The sequence below is a fragment of the Pristiophorus japonicus genome, chromosome 3 (assembly GCF_044704955.1).
Source record: "Pristiophorus japonicus isolate sPriJap1 chromosome 3, sPriJap1.hap1, whole genome shotgun sequence".
NCBI lineage: Eukaryota > Metazoa > Chordata > Chondrichthyes > Pristiophoridae > Pristiophorus > Pristiophorus japonicus.
Window position 1 is genome coordinate 280,153,265 of NC_091979.1, and position 22,709 is coordinate 280,175,973.

Sequence of the window (22,709 nt, forward strand, 5' to 3'; positions counted from 1 at the left end):
ATCCCCAATCCCAGTATCCCCACACCCAGTATCGCCACACCCAGTATCCCCACACCCAAACGGACATGATTTTTGCTGCGCGACAGCTGCAGGAAAAATGCAGGGACCAGCACATGGCCTTCTTCGAACTTACAAAAGCCTTTGACACCTTCAACCGCGAGGCTCCATGGAGCGCCCTCCTCCATTTGGGATGCTCCCAAAAGTTCGTCAGCTTCCTCCACCTGCTCAGGATGACATGCAGGCTTTGATCCTTACCAACGGATCCATTGCAGACCCAATCCACTTCCAGACCGGGGTCAAACAAGGCTGCGTCATCGCCCCAACCCTCTTCTCAATCTTCCTCGCTGCCATGCTCCACCTCACAGCCGACAAGCTCCCCGCTGGAGTGGAACTAAATTACAGAACCAGTGGGAAGCTGTTCAAACTTCGCCGTCTCCAGGTCAGGTCCAAGACCATCCCAACCTCTGTTGTCGAGCCACACTACGCGGACGACATCTGCGTCTACGCACATACAGAGGCTGAACTCCAGGACATAGTCGACGTATTTACTGAGGCGTACGAAAGCATGGGCCTTGTGCTAAACATCAGCAAGACAAAGGTCCTCCACTGGCCTGTCCTTACCACAGAGCTCTGTCCCCCACTCATCAAGGTCCACGGAGCGGCCCTGGACAACGTGGACTACTTCTCATATTTCGGGCCTCCTCCAGTGCGCCAGTGCAGCCTTCGGCCGCCTGAGGTAAAGAGTGTTTGAGAACCAGACCCTCAAAACTGCCACCAAGCTCATGGTCTACAGGGCTGTAGTAATACCCGCCCTCCTGTATAGCTCAGAAACATGGACCATGTACAGTAGACACCTCAAGTCGCTGGAGAAATACCACGAACGATGTCCCCGCAAGATCCTACAAATCCCCTGGGAGGACAGACACACCAACATTAGCGTCCTCGACCAGGCCAACATCACCAGCAGCGAAGCACTGACCACCCTTGATCAGCTTCGCTGGGCAGGCCACATAGTTCGCATGCCAGACACGAGACTCCCAAAGTAAGTGCTCTACTCAGAACTCCTTCACGGCAAACGAGCCAAAGGTGGGCAGCGAAAACGTTACAAGGACACCCTCAAAGCTTCCCTGATAAGGTGCAGCATCCCCACTGACACCTAGGAGACCCTGGCCAAAGACCGCCCAAAGTGGAGGAAGCGCATCCGGGAGGGCGCTGAGCACCTCTAGTCTCGTCGCCGAGAGCGTGCTGAAATCAAGTGCAGGCAACGGAAAGAGCGTGTGGCAAACCAGTCCCACCCACCCCTTCCTTCAACGACTATCTGCCCTACCTGTGACAGAGACTGTGGTTCTCATATTGGACTGTACAGCCACCTAAGAACTCATGTTAAGAGTGTTAGCTAGTCTTCCTCGATTCCGATGGACTGCCTATGACACCCAATATGCCCCCGTCCTGTATCACCACACCCAATATCGCCACACCCAATTTCCCCACTCCCAGTATCCCCACACCCAGTATTCCCACACACAATGGGGCAGAATTTCCGATGCCCCGGGCCCGTACGAAGTTTCTACAGACCCGGGAAGGCATCGGAAAAGGCGGTTTTCAGAAAACCGGCATTTCCGATCTGTCAAGCTGGAGCGGGAGCAAGGACATTTGTACGGACAAGATTGGACTATTTACCCATATCTTGCCCGGCAAATGTCCTCAAAAATCTTACTCCTGAAAAAGCAGACACAGAGCCTACTTTTACAGGCGCAAGTGTTTTAAAATACACAAAAAGAATTGTAAAATAAAATTAAAATCACTTAAGTTTATTATTAAAAACCCTCCCCACTACGGTAAGTTTATTTTTAAACAAAATTTAAAAAACTTTTTTAAAAATCTGGAAAATATTTCATTTTTATAAGACATAATGGACTAGAACCTCCACTTTTGAGCTTATCGCCCCAAAAATGGGCGTTATTTCCAGCATGGACGGCAAAAAAGGGTTTTCAGATCACTGGCTTCTCGCCCATTCTCAAAACACCTAGTTTACATTTTTGAATGTAAACTAGGTGTTACCGTGAGCGATATCAAATTGGCGGTGGTGTTGCATTTTTTTGACCTTCTGCCGTAAAGTGTAGCTACGGCATGGCAATGCTCGATTCCCGCGATTCAGGCGGTCAAGGGTAACCATGACATGCGCAGAAGAGGAGACAGAGAGAGAGGGAGCTCAGAGGGACTGGAGGCGTGGCTGGATGTGGTGTGGCTGCTTTGGAAGGAAGGAGGAAGACTTTAGAGCTTCACAGCAAGTAGGCAAACAAAAAGTAGCTGTTAATAGCCACATATTTGACCGAATTTGCCCTATACTGGAGGGAGAGGCGGAGGCATCACAGCACACTGTGGAGACTGATGCTGGAGAGAGCAGTGAGGTCGGAGATGAGCATATTAGAGGCCGCAAAAGAGCCAGGAGGTTCTCGGACGAGGCAAATGCCTCCCTCCTGCAGGAGGTTGAGTCACGCTGGGGTGATTTGACACAAGGAAGGCGTGGGAAGCCCACCCCAAAGGCCTACCAGAGGATATGGACCGAGATAGAAAAGGTGGTCTCGTCGGCGACCAACGAGGTGCATGAGGGCAACCAATGCCGCAAACGATGGAACGACCTTGTGGAATCCACAAGAGTAAGTATTACATTGATTTACATGTACTTACTGTTGTGTATCTGTAAAGCATGCACTCCCATGTTCCGACACCAGGGAGTGCATCCCCTGAAGTCCCAAGGGATACCAACATCCCTTGGGAGCACTGTATATAAGCTGGCCCCTAAGGCCTGTTCCTCACTCTGGAGTGTCTTAATAAAGACTGAGGTCACTGTTACTTTAACCTCCCTGTGTGCAATCTCATCTGTGTTAGGAACACAACAACTAGCGACGAGTATATGAATCCAACGCAAAGATGCAGCAAACTGTGGGCATCCTGGAGAAGTTCTCGGAGGGTGAGGACTGGGAAACCTATGTCGAACAGCTAGACCGGTACTTTGTTGCCAACAAGCTGGATGGAGAAGGAAGTGCTGCAAAAAGGAGAGCGGTCCTCTTCACAGTCTACGGGGCACCGACGTACAGCCTCATGAAGAATCTCCTGACTCCGGTGAAACCCACAGATAAGTCGTATGAGGAGCTGTGTACACTGGTTCAGGAGCATCTTAACCTGAGGGAGAGTGTGCTGATGGCGAGGTATCGGTTCTACACGTGCCAGCGATCTGAAGGTCAGGAAGTGGCGCGCTACGTCGCCGAGCTAAGGCGACATGCAGGACAATGTGAGTTTGATGGCTACCTGGAGCAAATGCTCAGAGAATTTTCTGTACTGGGCATTGGCCACGAGACCATCCTATGAAAACTTTTGACTGTAGAGACACCGACCCTCAGTAAGGCCATTGCGATAGCGCAGGCGTTTATGTCCACCAGTGATAACACCAAACAAATCTCTCAGCACACAAGTGCTAGCAATGTTCATAAATTAATTGGAACTGTGTTTGCAAGCAGAAATGTACAGGGCAGAAACCACGAGTCTGCAACTGCCAGCAGGCCTCAGGTGACCCAGATGACTCAGAGTCCGCAACAAAGGATGAATGCAAGGCAATTCACACCTTGTTGGCGTTGTGGAGGCTTCCATTCAGCCTATTCATGCCGCTTCAAAGGGTATGTTTGCAAGAGCTGTGGGACAATGGGGCACCTCCAATGAGCTTGCACTCGAGCTGCAAGCTCTGCAAAACCTGCTAACCACCACGTGGCAGATGAAGATCGGTCCATGGTGGATCAAAGCAATTTCGAGCTTCAGAGAGAGGAGGCAGATGCTGAAGTACACGGGGTGCACACATTTTCTATTGAATGTCCACCTATAATGCTAAATGTAAAATTGAATGGCTTACACGTAGCCATGGAACTGGACACTGGCGCGAGCCAATCCATCATGAGTAAAAAGATGTTGAGAGACTGTGGTGCAACAAGGCACTCAGACCAGCCCTGAGCCCCATCCACACGAAACTGAGAATGTACATCAAAGAGCTTATCACTGTCCTGGGCAGCGCCATGGTCAGGGTTACCTATGAGGGCACGGTGCATGAACTGCCACTCTGGATTGTCCCAGGCGATGGCCCCACACTGCTTGGAAGGAGCTGGTTGGGCAAAATCCGCTGGAACTGGAATGACATCCGAGCGCTATCACATGTCGATGAGGCCTCATGTACCCAGGTTCTTAACAAATTTCCTTCCCTTTTTGAGCCAGGCATTGGAAACTTTTCCATGGCGAATGTGTGGATCCACTTGGTCCCAGAGGCACGACCTATTCACCACAAGGCATGAGTGGTACCTCACATGATGAGGGAGAGAGTGGAAATTGAGCTGTATAGGCTGCAACGCGAGGGCATCATCTCCCCAGTGGAATTCAGCGAGTGTCCTAGCCGATTGTTCCAGTACTCAAAAGTGATGACACGGTCAGGATTTGCGGCGATTATAAAGTAACTATTAATCGTTTCTCGCTGCAGGATCAATACCCGTTACCGAAGGCAGACGACCTATTTGCGATGCTGGCAGGAGGCAAGACGTTCACCAAGCTCGACCTGACTTCGGCCTACATGACGCATGAGCTGGAGGAGTCTTCGAAGGGCCTCACCTGCATCAACACGCACAAGGGACTGTTCATCTACAATAGATGCCCATTTGCTATTTGGTCGGCTGCAGCTATCTTCCAGAGAAACATGGAGAGCCTACTCAAGTCGGTACCACGCACAGTGGTTTTTCAGGACGACATATTGGTCACGGGTCGGGACACCGTCGAGCATCTACAAAACCTGGAGGAGGTCCTCCAGTGACTGGATCGCATAGGGCTGCGGCTGAAGAGGTCGAAATGCGTCTTCATGGCAATAAAAGTGGAGTGTTTGGGGAGAAAGATTGCGGCGGACGGCATTCGGCCCACAGACGCTAAGACAGAGGCTATCAGGAATGCGCCCAGGCCACAGAACGTCAGGGAGCTGCGGTCGTTCCTGGGACTCCTCAACTATTTTGGTAACTTCCTACTGGGGTTAAGCACCCTCTTAGAGCCCCTACATGTGTTATTGCGTAAAGGTGAGAACTGGGTATGGGGAAAAAACCAAGTACTTGCTTTTGAGAAAGCCAGAAACATTTTCTGCTCCAACAAGCTGCTTGTATTGTATAACCCGTGTAAAAGACATGTGCTAGCATGTGATGCGTCGTCGTACGGAGTTGGGTGTGTATTACAACAAGCTAACATTGTGGGGAAGTTGCAACCTGTCACCTATGCCTCCTGGAGCTTGTCTAAGGCCGAGAGGGCCTACAGCATTATTGAGAAAGAGGCATTAGCGTGTGTGTTCGGAGTAAAGAAAATGCATCAGTACCTGTTTGGCCTTAAATTTGAGCTGGAAACTGATCACAAGCCTCTCATATTCCTGTTCGCTGAAAACAAGGGGATAAATACTAATGCCTCAGCCCGCATACAAAGGTGGGCACTTGCGCTATCAGCCTATAACTATGCTATCCGCCACAGGCCAGGCACCAAGAACTGTGCGGATGCTCTCAGTCGGCTACCATTGCCCACCACGGGGGTGGAAATGGCGCAGCCTCCAAACTTGTTGATGGTGGCGCAGCCCGCAGACTTGTTGATGGTCATGGAAGCGTTTGAAAATGATAAATCACCTGTCACGGCCCGCCAGATTAGGACTTGGACCAGCCAAGATCCTCTGCTGTCCCGAGTAAAAAACTGTGTACTGCATGGGAGCTGGGCCAGCATCCCCGTTGAAATGCAAGAGTTAATCAAGCCATTCCAGTGGTGAAAGGACGAGCTATCCATTCAGGCAGGCTGCCTGTTGTGGGGTAACCGCGTAGTGCTACCCAAAAAGGGCAGGGAGACGTTCATCTCGGATCTCCACAGCACACACCCGGGTATAGTAATGATGAAAGCGATAGTCAGATCCCACGTGTGGTGGCCCGGTATCGACTCTGACTTAGAGTCCTGTGTACGGCAATGCAGCGTATGTGTTTAGTTGAGCAACGTGCCCAGAGAGGCACCACTAAGTTTGTGGTCCTGGCCCTCCAGACCATGGTCGAGGATCCATGTCGATTATGCGGGCCCGTTTCTCGGTAAAATGTTCCTGGTGGTGGTGGATGCTTTTTCAAAATGGATTGAACGTGAAATAATGTCAGGAAGCACTGCCACCACCACCATTAAAAGCCTCAGGGCCATGTTTCCCACCCACGGCCTGCCTGACATACTGGTCAGTGACAACGGGCCTTGTTTCACCAGAGCCGAATTTAAAGAATTCATGACCCGCAATGAGATCAAACATGTCACCTCGGCCCCGTTTAAACCAGCCTCCAATGGGCAGGCAGAGCGGGCAGTACAAACCATCAAGCAGAGCCTTAAACGAGTCACAGAAGGCTCACTCCAAACCCGCCTGTCCCGAGTACTGCTCAGCTACCGCACGAGACCCCACTCGCTCACAGGGGTGCCCCCGGCTGAGCTACTCATGAAAAGGACACTTAAAACAAGACTCTCACTGGTTCACCCCAACCAGGTAGAGAGCAGGCGGCAGCAACAAAATGTTAACGATGGTCGTGTCACTGTGTCACGGGAAATTGATCTGAATGACCCTGTGTATGTGCTAAACTATGGACATGGTCCCAAGTGGATCGCAGGCACGGTGATTGCTAAAGAAGAGAGTAGGGTGTCTGTAGTCAAACTAGACAATGGACAAATTTGCAGAAAGCACCTGGACCAAACGAGGCTGCGGTTCACAGACTGCCCTGAACAACCCACAGCAGACACCACCTTTGTCAAGCCCACAACACACACCCAAAGGATCAACAACACCACGCCGGACCAGGAAATTGAACCCATCACGCCCAACAGCCCAGCAAGGCCAGGCTCACCCAGCAGCCCTGCAGGACCAACAACATGCCAGCCCAACGAGGGCACAGCTAACACACCAGAACAGACATTTGTACCGAGGCGGTCCACCAGGGAAAGAAAGGCTCCCGACAGCCTCACCTTGTAAATAGTTTTCACTTTGACTTTGGGGGGTGAGTGATGTTGTGTATCTGTAAAGCATGCACTCTCATGTTCTGCACCAGGGAGTGCATCCCCGGAAGTCCCAAGGGATCCCAGCATCCCTTGGGAGCACTGTATATAAGCCGGCCCCTAAGGCCTGTTCCTCACTCTGGAGTGTCTTAATAAAGACTGAGGTCACTGTTACTTTAACCTCGCTGTGTGCAGTCTCATCTGTGTTAGGAACACAACACATATGTATTCAGATCATTTGATTTGTAACAGTCATGAGTGACTACCAGCAGATGTGAGGCCTTGCACTTTTACCAGGAATGTTTCACTCAAAGCCTGCGGTGACGGTGTACGCCTTTTGGTAAAGAATGATAAGAATCATAATAATCATGATTAAATCTGTCGGTTTTGTGTTGTTTCAGTGTCTGTGACAGTACCTAGCAATGAGAGCATGAAATGATCTCATGCCATGTCGTCCTGTCACCTTTTACAGAAGAAGCTATCGATGATGAGGTCCATGAAGTGGTGTAGGGGGGCCACCAGTCCCCAGCGGCATCACTGACATGGAGGAGCGAGTACTAGCACTCATGGGGAAGCACCCCCGGACAGCCACGGACGCATCTGCAGATCCTGAAGTGATGAAACGTAAGTAAAACTTTCACCATTGTGTGATGTAAAGTCAATAGATGCCACACCAACTCATAGAAAATAGGTGCAGGAGTAGGCCATTCGGCCCTTCTAGCCTGCACCGCCATTCAATGAGTTCATGGCTGAACATTCAACTTCAGTACCCCATTCCTGCTTTCTCGCCATACCCCTTGATCCCCCGAGTAGTAAGGACCTCATCTAACTCCTTTTTGAATATATTTAGTGAATTGGCCTCAACAACTTTCTGTGGTAGAGAATTCCACAGGTTCACCACTCTCTGGGTGAAGAAGTTCCTCCGCATCTCGGTCCTAAATGGCTTACCCCTGATCCTTAGACTGTGACCTCTGGTTCTGGACTTCCCCAACATTGGGAACATTCTTCCTGCATCTAACCTGTCTAACCCCGTCAGAATTTTAAATGTTTCTATGAGGTCCCCTCTCATTCTTCTGAACTCCAGTGAATACAAGCCCACTTGATCCAGTCTTTCTTGATAGGTGAGTCCCGCCATCCCGGGAATCAGTCTGGTGAACCTTCGCTGCACTCCCTCAATAGCAAGAATGTCCTTCCTCAGGTTAGGAGACCAAAACTGTACACAATACTCCAGGTGTGGCCTCACCAATGCCCTGTACAACTGTAGCAACACCTCCCTGCCCCTGTACTCAAATCCCCTTGCTATGAAGGCCAACATGCCATTTGCTTTCTTAACCGCCTGCTGCACCTGCATGCCAACCTTCAATAACTGATGTACCACGACACCCAGGTCTCTTTGCACCTCCCCTTTTCCTAATCTGTCACCATTCAGATAATAGTCTGTCTCTCTGTTTTTACCACCAAAGTGGATAACCTCACATTTATCCACATTATACTTCATCTGCCATGCATTTGCCCACTCACCTAACCTATCCAAGTCGCTCTGCAGCCTCACAGCATCCTCCTCGCAGCTCACACTGCCACCCAACTTAGTGTCATCCGCAAATTTGGAGATACTACATTTAATCCCCTCATCTAAATCATTAATGTACAGTGTAAACAACTGGGGCCCCAGCACAGAACCTTGCGGTACCCCACTAGTCACTGCCTGCCATTCTGAAAAGTACCCATTTACTCCTACTCTTTGCTTCCTGTCTGACAACCAGTTCTCAATCCATGTCAGCACACTACCCCCAATCCCATGTGCTCTAACTTTGCACATCAATCTCTTGTGTGGGACCTTGTCGAACGCCTTCTGAAAGTCCAAATATACCACATCAACTGGTTCTCCCTTGTCCACTCTACTGGAAACATCCTCAAAAAATTCCAGAAGATTTGTCAAGCATGATTTCCCTTTCACAAATCCATGCTGACTTGGACATATCATGTCACCGCTTTCCAAATGCACTGCTATGACATCCTTAATAATTGATTCCATCATTTTACCCACTACCGATGTCAGGCTGACCGGTCTATAATTCCCTGTTTTCTCTCTCCCTCCTTTTTTAAAAAGTGGGGTTACATTGGCTACCCTCCACTCTATAGGAACTGATCCAGAGTCAATGGAATGTTGGAAAATGACTGTCAATGCATCCGCTATTTCCAAGGCCACCTCCTTAAGTACTCTGGGATGCAGTCCATCAGGCCCTGGGGATTTATCGGCCTTCAATCACATCAATTTCCCCAACACAATTTCCCGGCTAATAAGGATTTCCCTCAGTTCCTCCTCCTTACTAGACCCCCCGACCCCTTTTATAACTGGAAGGCTGTTTGTGTCCTCCTTTGTGAATACCGAACCAAAGTACTTGTTCAATTGGTCCGCCATTTCTTTGTTCCCCGTTATGACTTCCCCTGATTCTGACTGCAGGGGACCTACGTTTGTTTTTACTAACCTTTTTCTCTTTACATATCGATAGAAAGTTTTGCAATCCGTCTTAATGTTCCCTGCAAGCTTCTTCTCATACTCCATTTTCCCTGCCCTAATCAAACCCTTTGTCCTCCTCTGCTGAGTTCTAAATTTCTCCCAGTCCCCAGGTTCGCTGCTATTTCTGGCCAATTTGTATGCCACTTCCTTGACTTTAATACTATCCCTGATTTCCCTTGATAGCCACGGTTGAGCCACCTTCCCTTTTTTATTTTTATGCCAGACAGGAATGTACAATTGTTGTAGTTCATCCATGCGGTCTCTAAATGTCTGCCATTGCCCATCCACAGTCAACCCCTTAAGTATCATCCGCCAATCCATCCCAGCCAATTCACGCCTCATACCTTCAAAGTTAGCCTTCTTTAAGTTCTGGACCATGGTCTCTGAGTTAACTGTTTCATTCTCCATCCTAATGCAGAATTCCACCATATTATGGTCACTCTTCCCCAAGGGGCCTCGCACAACGAGATTGCTAATTAATCCTCTCTCATTACATAACACCCAGTCTAAGATGGCCTCCCCCCTAGTTGGTTCCTCGACATATTGTTCTAAAAAACCATCCCTTATGCACTCCAGGAAATCCTCCTCCACCGTATTGCTTCCAGTTTGGTTAGCCCAATCTATGTACATATTAAAGTCACCCATTATAACTGCTGCACCTTTATTGCATGCACCCCTAATTTCCTGTTTGATGCCCTCCCCAACATCACTACTACTGTTTGGAGGTCGGTACGCAACTCCCACTAACTTTTTTTGCCCTTTGGTGTTCTGTAGCTCTACCCATATAGATTCCACATCATCCAAGCTAATGTCCTTCCTAACTATTGCCTTAATCTCCTCCTTAACCAGCAATGCTACCCCACCTCCTTTTCCTTTTATTCTATCCTTCCTGAATGTTGAATACCCCTGGATGTTGAGTTCCCAGCCCTGATCATCCTGTAGCCACGTCTCCGTAATCCCAATCACATCATATTTGTTAACATCTATTTGCACAGTTAATTCATCCACCTTATTGCGGATACTCCTTGCATTAAGACACAAAGCCTTTAGGCTTGTTTTTTTAACACCCTCTGTCCTTTTAGAATTTTGCTGTACAATGGTCCTTTTTGTTCTTTGCCTTGGGTTTCTCTGCCCTCCACTTTTCCTCATCTCCTTTCTGTCTTTTGCTTTTGCCTCCTTTTTGTTTCCCTCTATCTCCCTGCATTGGTTCCCATCCCCCTGCCATATTAGTTTAACTCCTCCCCAACAGCACTAGCAAACACTCCCCCGAGGACATTGGTTCCAATTCTGCCCAGGTGCAGACCGTCCGGATTGTACTGGTCCCACCTCCCCCAGAACCAGTTCCAATGCCCCAGGAATTTGAATCCCTCCCTGCTGCACCATTGCTTAAGCCACGTATTCATCTGAGCTATCCTGTGATTCCTACTCTGACTAGCACGTGGCACTGGTAGCAATCCCGAGATTACTACTTTTGAGGTCCTACTTTTTAATTTAGCTCCTAGCTCCTTAAATTCATTTCGTAGGACCTCATCCCTTTTTTTACCTATGTCGTTGGTACCAACGTGCACCACGACAACTGGCTGTTCTCCCTCCCTTTTTAGAATGTCCTGCACCCGCTCCGAGACATCCTTGACCCTTGCACCAGGGAGGCAACATACCATCCTGGAGTCTCGGTTGCGGCCGCAGAAACGCCTATCTATTCCCCTTACAATTGAATCCCCTATCACTATCGCTCCCCCACTCTTTTTCCTGCCCTCCTGTGCAACAGAGCCAGCCACGGTGCCATGAACTTGGCTGCTGCTGCCCTCTCCTGATGAGTCATCCCCCTCAACAGTACTCAAAGCAGTGTATCTGTTTTGCAGTAGGATGACCACAGGGGACCCCTGCGCTACCTTCCTTGCACTACTCTTCCTGCTGGTCTTCCATTCCCTCGCTGGCTGTGGACCCTTCTCCTGCGGTAAGACCAACTCGCTCCACGTGCTACTCACGTCATTCTCAGCATCGTGGATGCTCCAGAGTGAATCCACCTTCAGCTCCAACTCCGCAACGCGGACCGTCAGGAGCCGGAGGTGGATACACTTCCCGCACATGTAGTCGTCAGGGACACTGGTGTTGTCCCCGAGTTCCCACATGGTACAGGAGGAGCATTTCACGTGACCGAGCTGTCCTGCCATGACTTAACCCTTAGATACACTTAAATTGGCGACAACAATGTTAAAAAGTTACTGACTAATAAAGAAAAAGAAAAACTACTCACCAATCAGCAGCCAATCACTTACCACGTTGGCTGTGACGTCACCTTTTGATTTCTTTCTACTTCTTTTTTGCCTTCTCTCCCAGCTGGAGCTGCACCGGTACGCCTCTCTCGACTCCCGCCTCCCGCCTCTCTATCCGAACAATTATATATGATAGATGAGTTCTAAAAGTGTCATAGAAATAATGCTGGCCTAATGAAAATCATTGCAGTTCATAATGTGTTGATGGTCATGAAATGTGATGTCTGCGATGATTTTGAGAGCAGTGGTGCTTTTGTCGTGCATATGCTTTGTGTAGCGCTGGACTCACCTTGTCACCCGAGCACCCACTTCTCCTCTAATAACCTCACTTGTGTCTTGCAGCTCAGCCAGCAGCGCGGCCCCAGTTCAGGCCACAGAGGGGGGTGTGGGGCAGGAGTCGATGGACGATCTTACTACATCTGGTGCTGTGGAGCTCCGATTGTCGCCCGTCAATCCGCTGGGTCTGTTCTCGATGGATGAGAGCGCGGACTTCGAAGAACCTGCATCACCACGCTCCTGAACCCATTCCACCCCAAGGTCATCTATTGGTCCTCCGGTCATTCCTGCCTCCACTCTGGAGGTGCCGGCCCCAAGCACCTCTCCACAGGGCACCCCATTTGTCCCCAGGGCGGCGCCGACCCTGCGGAGGCCTCGTGGATGCGGCAGGTCTGTTCCACGAGCATGACATGACAGCGAAGGGATGGTTCAATTGTCCAGGAGGACTGTCGACATTGGTGATCAGCTCATCGAAGCTTTTGGGGGCATATCCCGACATCTGGCCACATGTCTGACTACATTCCATGCATGGCGGAGTCCCTGGATTCAATAGCCAGGAACATTGCTGTTACAGCCCTCCCAGTGGTCCCAGAGCACGGCACTCCACCCCTAGGTTCCGCACCACCACTGCGAATGACAGATGAGAGCAAGGACCAAGATCCTGCTTCTGCATCAGAGAATGTTTCCCCCTCGGCAACCCCCCACTCCCGTACCCGTCCGACCAACGCATCTGCCTTCATCCCCCCCCCCAATGAGGCACCGCCTGAGGAGCTCCTCGGCCAGGTGCCGTGGAGCGAGGAGGGGAAGGGGTAGAGGTGGGGAGAAGAAAAAGAGGGGGGAAGGAAAGTGAGGTGCATGTCCACAGGTGATGGCTGTGTTATATCTCCATCTGGGTGTATACAATTTGTTGTAATGTATGGGGGCTGGGGACCACGCTCCTGCTTTGCCTTTGTATTCTGTGTTGCTGGACATGTTGAACATGTGATTTATGTCAATAGTGGAAAAAGTGGGATCTGGGTGGGGGTTGGGTGTTATTAGCTGTGTTACTTATGATTTCAAACCAATGTTGGTATTAAACTTTTGTTATTAAACATAACCTTGTTGCGCATTGTCTCAGATAGCTGCACCGTTACACACTGGTGATTCCTTACCATGAAAGGATTAAATACAACTTACCATCAATCAACTTAAACTTTAACTGCGACCAAGGTGATGGGCACCATTGTTGCCTGAGCTGCACACACACAGCAGTATGTCAGGGTTATCACTCACATCAGCACTCTTTCAGGCAAATTTTTCTGATATCAGCTCCTCACATAAGAGTGGAATTTAACAAATGCCAGCCACATCGCTGGCGTCAGTCCCGGTTAGTTCCACTTTTTGTGGGCGGTATGTGTGGGAGGTGGTGAAATTGATGGTGGGCGATCTCCATGGCCTCTAGTTTAGGTAAATATGCTCTTTACGACAAAAAACAGTCGCTGGGCGTTATTTTTGAATTTCGGTGTTAAGTCCGTGAGGAAATTAATGCTGGCTGATAATATGTGCGTTGAAATCGCCCAATCTGCTGATTCTGCCCCAAAAAAGTGGGCGGGCAGTAATATTTGTTCTTGGCGGCAAGCACAAGGGGAAAATAAAGCTCAGTGATAAGTCTCCTGAAAAAGCCCGTCAGTTTCCATTTTGTGCCAAAATGGGCAATATCTGGGCATTATATGTCATTTCAGCGGTTAAATGGGCATTAAGTTGGCATTAAGCAGGCAAAAAAAGTGGAAGTTCTAGCCCAATAACTTTAATTTCAATTAATTTAAAATATGTGTGGTTTGATTTTTATTTTTTATTATTTTGTGTGATTTCTTTTGTTCCCATTAATAGCACTGAGAACTCATAGATACGCGAGTCTCAGTGCTGTTAATGGGAACCTGTGAACTACCTACCTGATTGGCTGAGCAGTCACACAAGACTGCATCATCTACGCCGGGACCCTCTGGGCGGGAACGCGCTTCGCTGCGCGGGGGGAGAAGGCCTCCCCATCGGAAATCTGGGCGCCTCCTAGACTACCAGGTAAATTCGTAAAAAATATCCAGCGAGGAGGCAATTGCCTGCGGGAAGACTCCCAGAGGCATTTCTGGGCTCTTATCCCTCCACCCAATATCCCCCCAACCAGTATTCCCAAACCCAGTATCTGCCCACCCAATAACCTCACACTCAGTATCCCCACACCTAGCATACCCACACACAGTATCCCCATACTCCGTATCCCCACGTCCAGTATTCCCATGCCCAGTATCCCCCTGCCCAGTATCCCGACACCCAGTATACACTGCCCAGTATCTCCACACCCAGTATACACTGCCCAGTATCACCACACCCAGTATCCCCACACTCAGTATACACTGCCCAGTATCACCACACCCAGTATCACCACACCCAGTATACACTGCCCAGTATCACCACACCCAGTATCCCCACACCCAGTATACACTGCCCAGTATCACCACACCCAATATCACCACACCCAGTATCCCCACACCCAGTATCCCCACACCCTATATCCCCACACCCAGTATTCCTACACCAATTATCCCCACGTCCTCTATCACCAAACCCAGTATCCCCACACCCAATAACCCCACACTCAGTATCCCCACACCCAGTACACCCACATCCAGTATCCCCACACCCAGTATCCCCCTGCCCAGTATCCCCACACCCAGTATCCCCTGCCCAGTATCCCCACACCCAGTTTACACTGCCTAGTATCCACACACCAGTATCCTCACACCCAATATCCCAGCACCCAGTATCCTCATACTCAGTATCCCCACGCCCAGTATTCCCATGCCTAGTATCCCCACACCCAATATCCCAACAGTCAGTATTGCTACACTCAGTATCCCCACACCCAGTATCCCCACACACAGTATCCGCATACTCAGTATTCCCACGCCCAGTATCCCCACAGCCAGTATACACTGCCCAGTATCACCACACCCACTATACCCCGCCCAGTATCTCCACACCCAGTATCCCCACACCCAATATCCCAACAGCCAGTATCACTACACGAAGTATACCCACACTCAATATCCCCACATCCAGTATTCCCACACCCAGTATCCCCCCGCCCTGTATCCCGACACCCAGCATCGTCATCAATATATGTGCAGAAGAGGAGAGAGAGAGAGGGAGCAGAGAGGTGCTGAAAGCATGTGTGGGTGTGTTGTGTGGTTGTTTGGCTGTTGTGAGAAATTACAGGCCCCATCTGAACAAACATCTTATCATACTGTGGACGATTTGAATTTATTTTAGGTGTTTTAGTAGATAACTTTATTGTTTGTGAACAATAGGTATAATACTGGTTGTTACTGTAATCGGGCCTGTAATTTCTCAGTCTGTCTTGATGACTATGCTCATGCTGCAGACTAGAGATAGCAGAAGGTATATTGAAGAGCACTATGTGCTCAATCAAAGAGGTGGCGGAATGCTGAGGTGAACTTACAGCCCACGCACTTACAAGGAGAAGCTGTCTTACCTGAACTTGTCCGATAACACGTGCCTTAGGAGACTGTGCTTCCTAAGAGATTACCAGTGAGATATGCCAGCTCATTAGGGGAGATCTGCAGCCTACCAGCACCAACAGGACCGCACTGTTCGTTGAGGTCAATGTAACTGCGCCCATTTCCTTCTATGCATCGGGTTCCTTTCAGGCCTCAGCTGGCGACATTTGCGCTATATCTCAGCATGCCACACATTGCTGCATTCGACAGGTGACTGAAGTCCTTTACGCACGCAGGATGGATTTTATCAGCTTCCCTATGACCAGGGAGGTACAGACTGAATAGCAAACTTCCCCAAGGTGCAGGGAGCGACAGACTGTACACACATCGCCATGCGGGCACCTTTTCAGGATGCAGAGGTTTTTCGGAACTGAAAGGGATTCCACTCTCTGAATGTGCAACCCGTTGTCGACCACAAGCAAATTATAATGGCAGTAAATGCAAAATTTCCGGGCAGCATCCATGATGCTCACATCCTGCATGAGAGCACTGTATCTGACATCTTTACTAGTCAGCCACAAGGTCAATGCTGGATGCTTGGTGGCAAAGGATATGGCCTCACCACCTGACTGATGGACCCCCTGCGTAACACTCAGACAGAAGCCGAGAAGTGATACAACAAAGCCACATAGCCACACGCAATATCATCGAGAAGACCACTGGAGTGCTTAAGCAGCGCTTTAAATGCCTGGACCACTCAGGAGGTGAGTTACAATACCATCCTGAGCAGCCAGCTCAATTCATGGTGGTGTGCTGCATGCTGCACAACTTGGCTATCAAGGAGAGGAGAAGAATTGCCAGAAGGGACTGCAGGTCCACCTCAGGAGTGAGAGGAAGAGGAGGACGAGGAGGTGGACGATGACCTCCAGGCAGACAATCAGGCTGACGATGAAAGCATGCCCCCGCCCCGCTGTAAACCGCAGGAAAGGGCCTGTGGTAGCTACAGAGCTGCAAGACTCTTATGTCAGCAGCTCATAAATGAGCGCTTGGTTGAAATAATGTTGGTGATATTTACAAAGCTGCAAGACTGCTGTGTTTGCAGCTCATACATGATTGGTGTGCATTAGCTTGGTGACAGTTAAAGTTAAAGTTGATTCAAGTTACGTTTAATTATCCCCTTTCATGTTAAGGAATCACCAACGTTTAACATTACAGCTATCTGAGAAAATGTGCGACGATGTTATGTTAAATAATTTATTTTAATGAAACCATTTTTAGTAATTCATCATTATAACTCAAAAAAAACACCCCACCCCACCCCCACCCCACTACAAATTTATAACATATATAACATTTATAACATTTTTAATATTTCCAAAAACATGAATAACACAAATAACACAAATGCAAATACAACAACGTACCCACCTCCCCCTTCCCCCAAAACCTCCCAACATTCATTAACTAGCAACAACAACAACAACAATACTGTTAGAACTGCAACTCCTGTGGCCATGCACCTCATTTTCCTTTCTTCCCCGCATCTTCTCCCCACCTCTACCCCTTCCCCTTCCCCTCGCAACTCCAAGCCACCTTGCCGCAGTGCTCCTCAGGCGCTGCTTCATTGGGGGGAATGACGGCAGATCCGCTGGTTGGCCGGATGCTGGAGAGGACGTTCCCGAGGAGGAAACGTCCTCCGAATCAGAAGCAAGAGCTTCCTCCTGGCTCTCATATGTCGTTGGCAATTGGGTTGTGGCACCTTGGGGTTCAGTGCCGCATTCTGGAAACGCTGGTAGCCCGGTGGCACCAGTGTTTCTGGCTATCACCTCCAGGGCCACCGCCATCCGCGGCACGTACTCAGTCATGTTTGCGGATATGGTGGCCAGCTGCTGGGATATGCCCCACATTGTCTGGAGGATCTGCTGACCTATGTCAACACTCCTCCTGGACAAATGAACCATGTCCCCGCTGTGATCTGCCGATCGTGGAGCAATCCTGCTGCGTCGAACCCTCCGCGGGGTCGGCGCCAGCATGGAGGCACTTGGGATGCCCTGCGGCAAAGTGCTTGGGCCTGCTATCTCTACGGTGGAGGAGGACATGGCCACAGGAGCACTAAATGTAATAGGTGTGCTTGACCTTGAGGTTGTTGCTGCAGGCTCCTCCAACTCCTCACTGTCGTCAGTGGAGAGGCCAACCTGCAGCTCAACGGGCGAGATTTGGGGCTCCTCAACACCAGGAGCACGATCCACCGCAGACTCTGCCACTGCCAGATTATCACCTCACCTCGGTGCTGTCGGCAGTGACTGCGCTCTTGGCTGAGCTACAAAACATAAATGAGGTAATTAGAGGAGATGTGGGTGCTAGGGTCACAGGGTAATTCAAACGCTACACACAGCATATGTACGAGAACAGCACTACCTCTATCAAAATAATCACAGGCATCACATTTAATGAACATAATCAAATTCTGCATTACAATGATTTTCATGAGCCCATCATTAATTCCATAACATTTTTATCAATCATCTATCATATATTGTTCGGATATGAGTGGGTGTGGCATCTATTGACTTTACATCACGCAATGGTGTATACTTTACTCACGTGGCATCACATCAGGTTCTGCTGCTACATGCATGACCCACCGGGCGTGGATCCCCACTAGTGCCAGTGCCCACTCCTCAAGGTCGGTCAGCTCGCACATGACTGGTGGGCCGCCATCCGTGCGCCACTGCTCGGCCCTATTCTTCAAAAGCTTCTTCTGCAAAAGGTAAGAACAGCACAACATGGCATAAGATCATTGCATAAAATCATTACAAATACTGAAAGAACACTTAACCGACAGATGTTATAATTATTATTATTATCATTATTAAACTAAACACGTACACTGTAAACGTAGGATTTGAGTAAAACATTACCGGTCCAACTGCAATACATCAGATCTGAATTTAGTTACTCATTACACTTACAATTCAATTATATAAATATATAAGTAAATGTAAATAAATGTAATACTTACTCTGCCAGAGCCGACAAGGTCGTTCCAGCGCTTGCAGCACTGGTTGCTCTCATGCATCTCGTGTGTCACCGACGAGACCACCTCAGCGATCTCGGCTCAAATCTTCTGGTAAACCTTTGGCATAGGCTTCCCACGCTCACCCTGGGTCAATTGACCCCAACGTGACTCCACCTCCTGCAGGAGGGCAGCATTTGCCTCGTCCGAAAGTCTCCTCGCTCTTTTTTGACCTCCCATCTCCACTTCGTCTCCAACCTCACTGCCCTCACCAGCCTCCTCCACCTCGACATCGTGATCTCTCGCCATCTACATGCCTTCCATTTTTAAAACATATTTGAGACAGATATTTCTGTTTCACAAAGCTATATAGTGTTATTTTTAATGAGTACTCCTCATCACAATCCTTCCAAACACCCACAATCGCCAACAAACCACAAACACCTACACAACAAACCTACACAAGCTTTCGCTTCTTCTCTCCTCTCTCTCTCTCTCTATCCTCTTCTGCACATGTATTGATGAACCCTGACCTCCTAAAATGCGGGAAAAGACTGTTGCTATGGCATTGCCAATAACGCTGACATTTTATGACAGAAGAAAAAAAAAATACCATTAACGCCCATTTCACATCACTCCCACTAACGTCCATTTTATAAAGTGGAAACGAGGGGGTTTGAAAATGGGCGATAATCCGATGACCTCAAAGCCCACAATAAACGCCAGCGCTGGAAATAACGCCCATTTTTGGGTGATCTGCACAATAATGGAACGTCTAGCCCATAGTATCCCCCAACTCAGTATTCCCGCACTCATTAACCCCACACATAGTAATCCCAAACACAGTATTCCAAAGCCAAGTATCCACACACCCAGTATCCCCACACCTATAACCCCACACCTAGTATCCCCACACTCAGTATTCCTACACCTAGCATCACCACACCCAATATCCCTGCGACGTATCCCCACACCCAGTATCACCACACACAGTAATCCCCACGCAGTATCCCCCTGTCAAGTATCCCCCACAAAGTATCCCCACACCCAGTAACCTTACGCGCCCAGTATCGACACACCCATTATCCTCACGCCCAGTATTTCCATGCCCTGTATTCTCATGCAGAGTATCACCACACACAGTATCCCCATACCCAGTATCCCCACATGCAGTATAATCTAACCAGTATCCTCCTGCAACCAGTATTCCCACACCCAAAATTCGCACACCCAGTATCCCCACATTCATTAACCCCAAACCTAGTAACCCCACAACCAGTATCCCCTCACCAAATATCCCCCCCATACCCAGTAACCCCACACCAAATATCCCCCACACCCAGTATCCCCACACCCAGTAACCCCACACCCAGTAACCCCACACCCAGTATCCCCACACACAATATCCCTGCACACAGTAGCCCTATGCCCAGAATCCCCAGACCAAATATCCCCAAACACAGTAACCTCACACCCAGTATCCTCCTGCCCAGTATCCCGCCACACAGTATCCCCAAACCCAGTATCCCCTCACCCATTATCCCCACGCCCAGTATCCCCACACACAGTATCCTCTTCCCAGTAAAGCCCACAACCAGTATTCACACACCCAGTATTCCCACACCCAGTATCCCGTCCACCAAGTATCCCCATGCCCTGTATCCCCACACCCAGTATCCCCACACCCAGTGTCCCCTACCCAGTATCCCCACACTGAGTATCCTCCCAACTAATATCCCCACACCCAATATGCACAAACCCAGTGTCCCCAAACCCAGTATCCCCAGATCTAGTATCCCTACACCAGTATTCCCGCACCCAGTATCGCCACACCCAGTATTCCTATGCCCAGAATCCCCACACCAAATATCCCCAAACACAGCAACCTCACACCCATTATCTTGCACCCAGTACCCCCCCTCCCACTCAGTATTCCCACACCCAATATCCCCACACCCAGTATCCACACACACAGTATCCCCACACCCAGTATCCTCACACCGAGTAACCCCACAACGAGTATCCTCACAACTAGTAACCCCAGACCCAGTATTCCCACAACCAGTATCCACCCACCCAGTATCCTCAAATCATCACCACACCCACTATTCTCAGACCCAGTATCACCAAGCCCATTATCCTCACACCCAGTATCCCCCCGCCCAATATCCCCACACCCAGTATCCCCACACCCAGTATCCCCAAACCCAGTATCCTTACACCCAGTATCCCCACATGCAGCATCTACCCGCTCAGTATTCCCCCACACAGTATCCCCACACCCAGGTTCATGGCACCCAGTATCCCCACACCCAGGTTCACGGCAGCCAGTATCCCCCCACCCAGTGTCCCCACACTGAGTATCCTCACAACTAGTAACCCCAGACTCAGTATTCACACACCCAGTATCCACCCATCCTGTATTCCCACAGCCAGTATCCCCAAACCCAGCATCCTCAAACCATCACCACACCCAGAATACCCACAACTAGTATCCCCAAGTCCAGTATCCCCACACCCAGTTTCCCATCCACCCAGTATCCACACTCCCAGTAGCATCCAGTATCCCCACAACCTGTATCCCCACACTCAGTATCCGCACACACAGTATCCCCCTCACCCAGTTTCCCCACACCCAGTATCCCCACACCCAGTATTCCCACACCTAGTATCCCCAAATCCAGTATCCTCACACCTAGTATCCCCACACCCAGTATTCCCACACCTGGTATCCCCAAACCCAGTATTCCCATATACAGTGGGCTAGACTTTCCACTTTGTTCACTACGGCCCAAAAAATGGGCGATGTTGCAGCCTTCATGATCGCTGGAACATCGCCCATTTTTTGGATCGCGATTTTCGGCTCGGCGATAGCCCAGTGATGGCGAAGGGTATGCAATTTTTTTTTTGGTTTGGCCATGTTTCGGGAGGTCAGGGGTCATCCACACATGTGCAGAAGGGGGAGAGAGATCGAGAGAGGAGAGAGAGAGAGAGAGATAGAGAGAGAGAGGAGGAAGGCAGAGACAGAGAGGTGAGAGAAAAGAGAGAGAGAAAGAAAGACAGAAAAATATGTCTGACAGCGATGAAAGTGGGAGAGATTTGGAGACAAGGAGGAAGAGGACCAAACCCTTCTCCGAGGAGGCCAATGAGGCCCTCGTAGCTGAGGTGCACTCCCGCTGGGTCCAATTGACCGGGGGGGGGCGGGGGGGGGGGGGAGCGTGGTGGGAAACCAGCACCATGGGCGCACCGCAGGTTATTGGGCGAGATAGCCGAGGTCGTCTTGTCTGCGTCCCACGAGCCCAGGGGCTCCGACCAGTGCCGCAAATGCTGGAACGGCCTCATTGCTTTAGCAAGAGTAAGTATAACTTTATATTTTAATGATGCACATTCTAAGTATAATAATCATTATAATGGTACTTCTCCTGGAATGAATATAAGCTTGTTGTTCTAACTTATATAACATATATCATCCCTGCTAAGAATTGGACATGGCCATGAACCGGTGCCCGTTTTAAGTCTCTCTGGTTGCTGTCACTTACACCGGGACCCAGCATGGACTGGGGGAGTGCTGCCTTTGCTCACTGTCTGGCCTGGGACACTTTTGGACATCAGCTACTGTTATTGAATTGTGGACACAACTCCTATTAGCATATAATGTTTGAAACTGTTGTGTATAAATGACATAACCTAGTCAAGTAGCTTATGCCATGCTCTATTCATGATTGGAGGAAGATATCTCATAATCGGACTCAGCAGAGGTGCATCGGGGGAGGCCCTGCTGTAATACAGACCCTCACGACCAGGAGGAACGTGCTGCAGCACTAGTGGGGGCCCACAGTCGAGCGGTCACCACCCGTGGTGTTGCCGGACCATCGCATGCGCCACGTGAGTAATGTGTCAAGCAGCGTAAGAGCTGTGTGACATTATTTCACATTCATATCATATAAGAATGATGTCATGTTATGCATGCAGCCTCTGTGCGACTCTCTGCCACGCTCAGATCAACAACATAAGAACATAAGAGCAGTCCATCTGGCCATCTGTCCCCTTCTCTG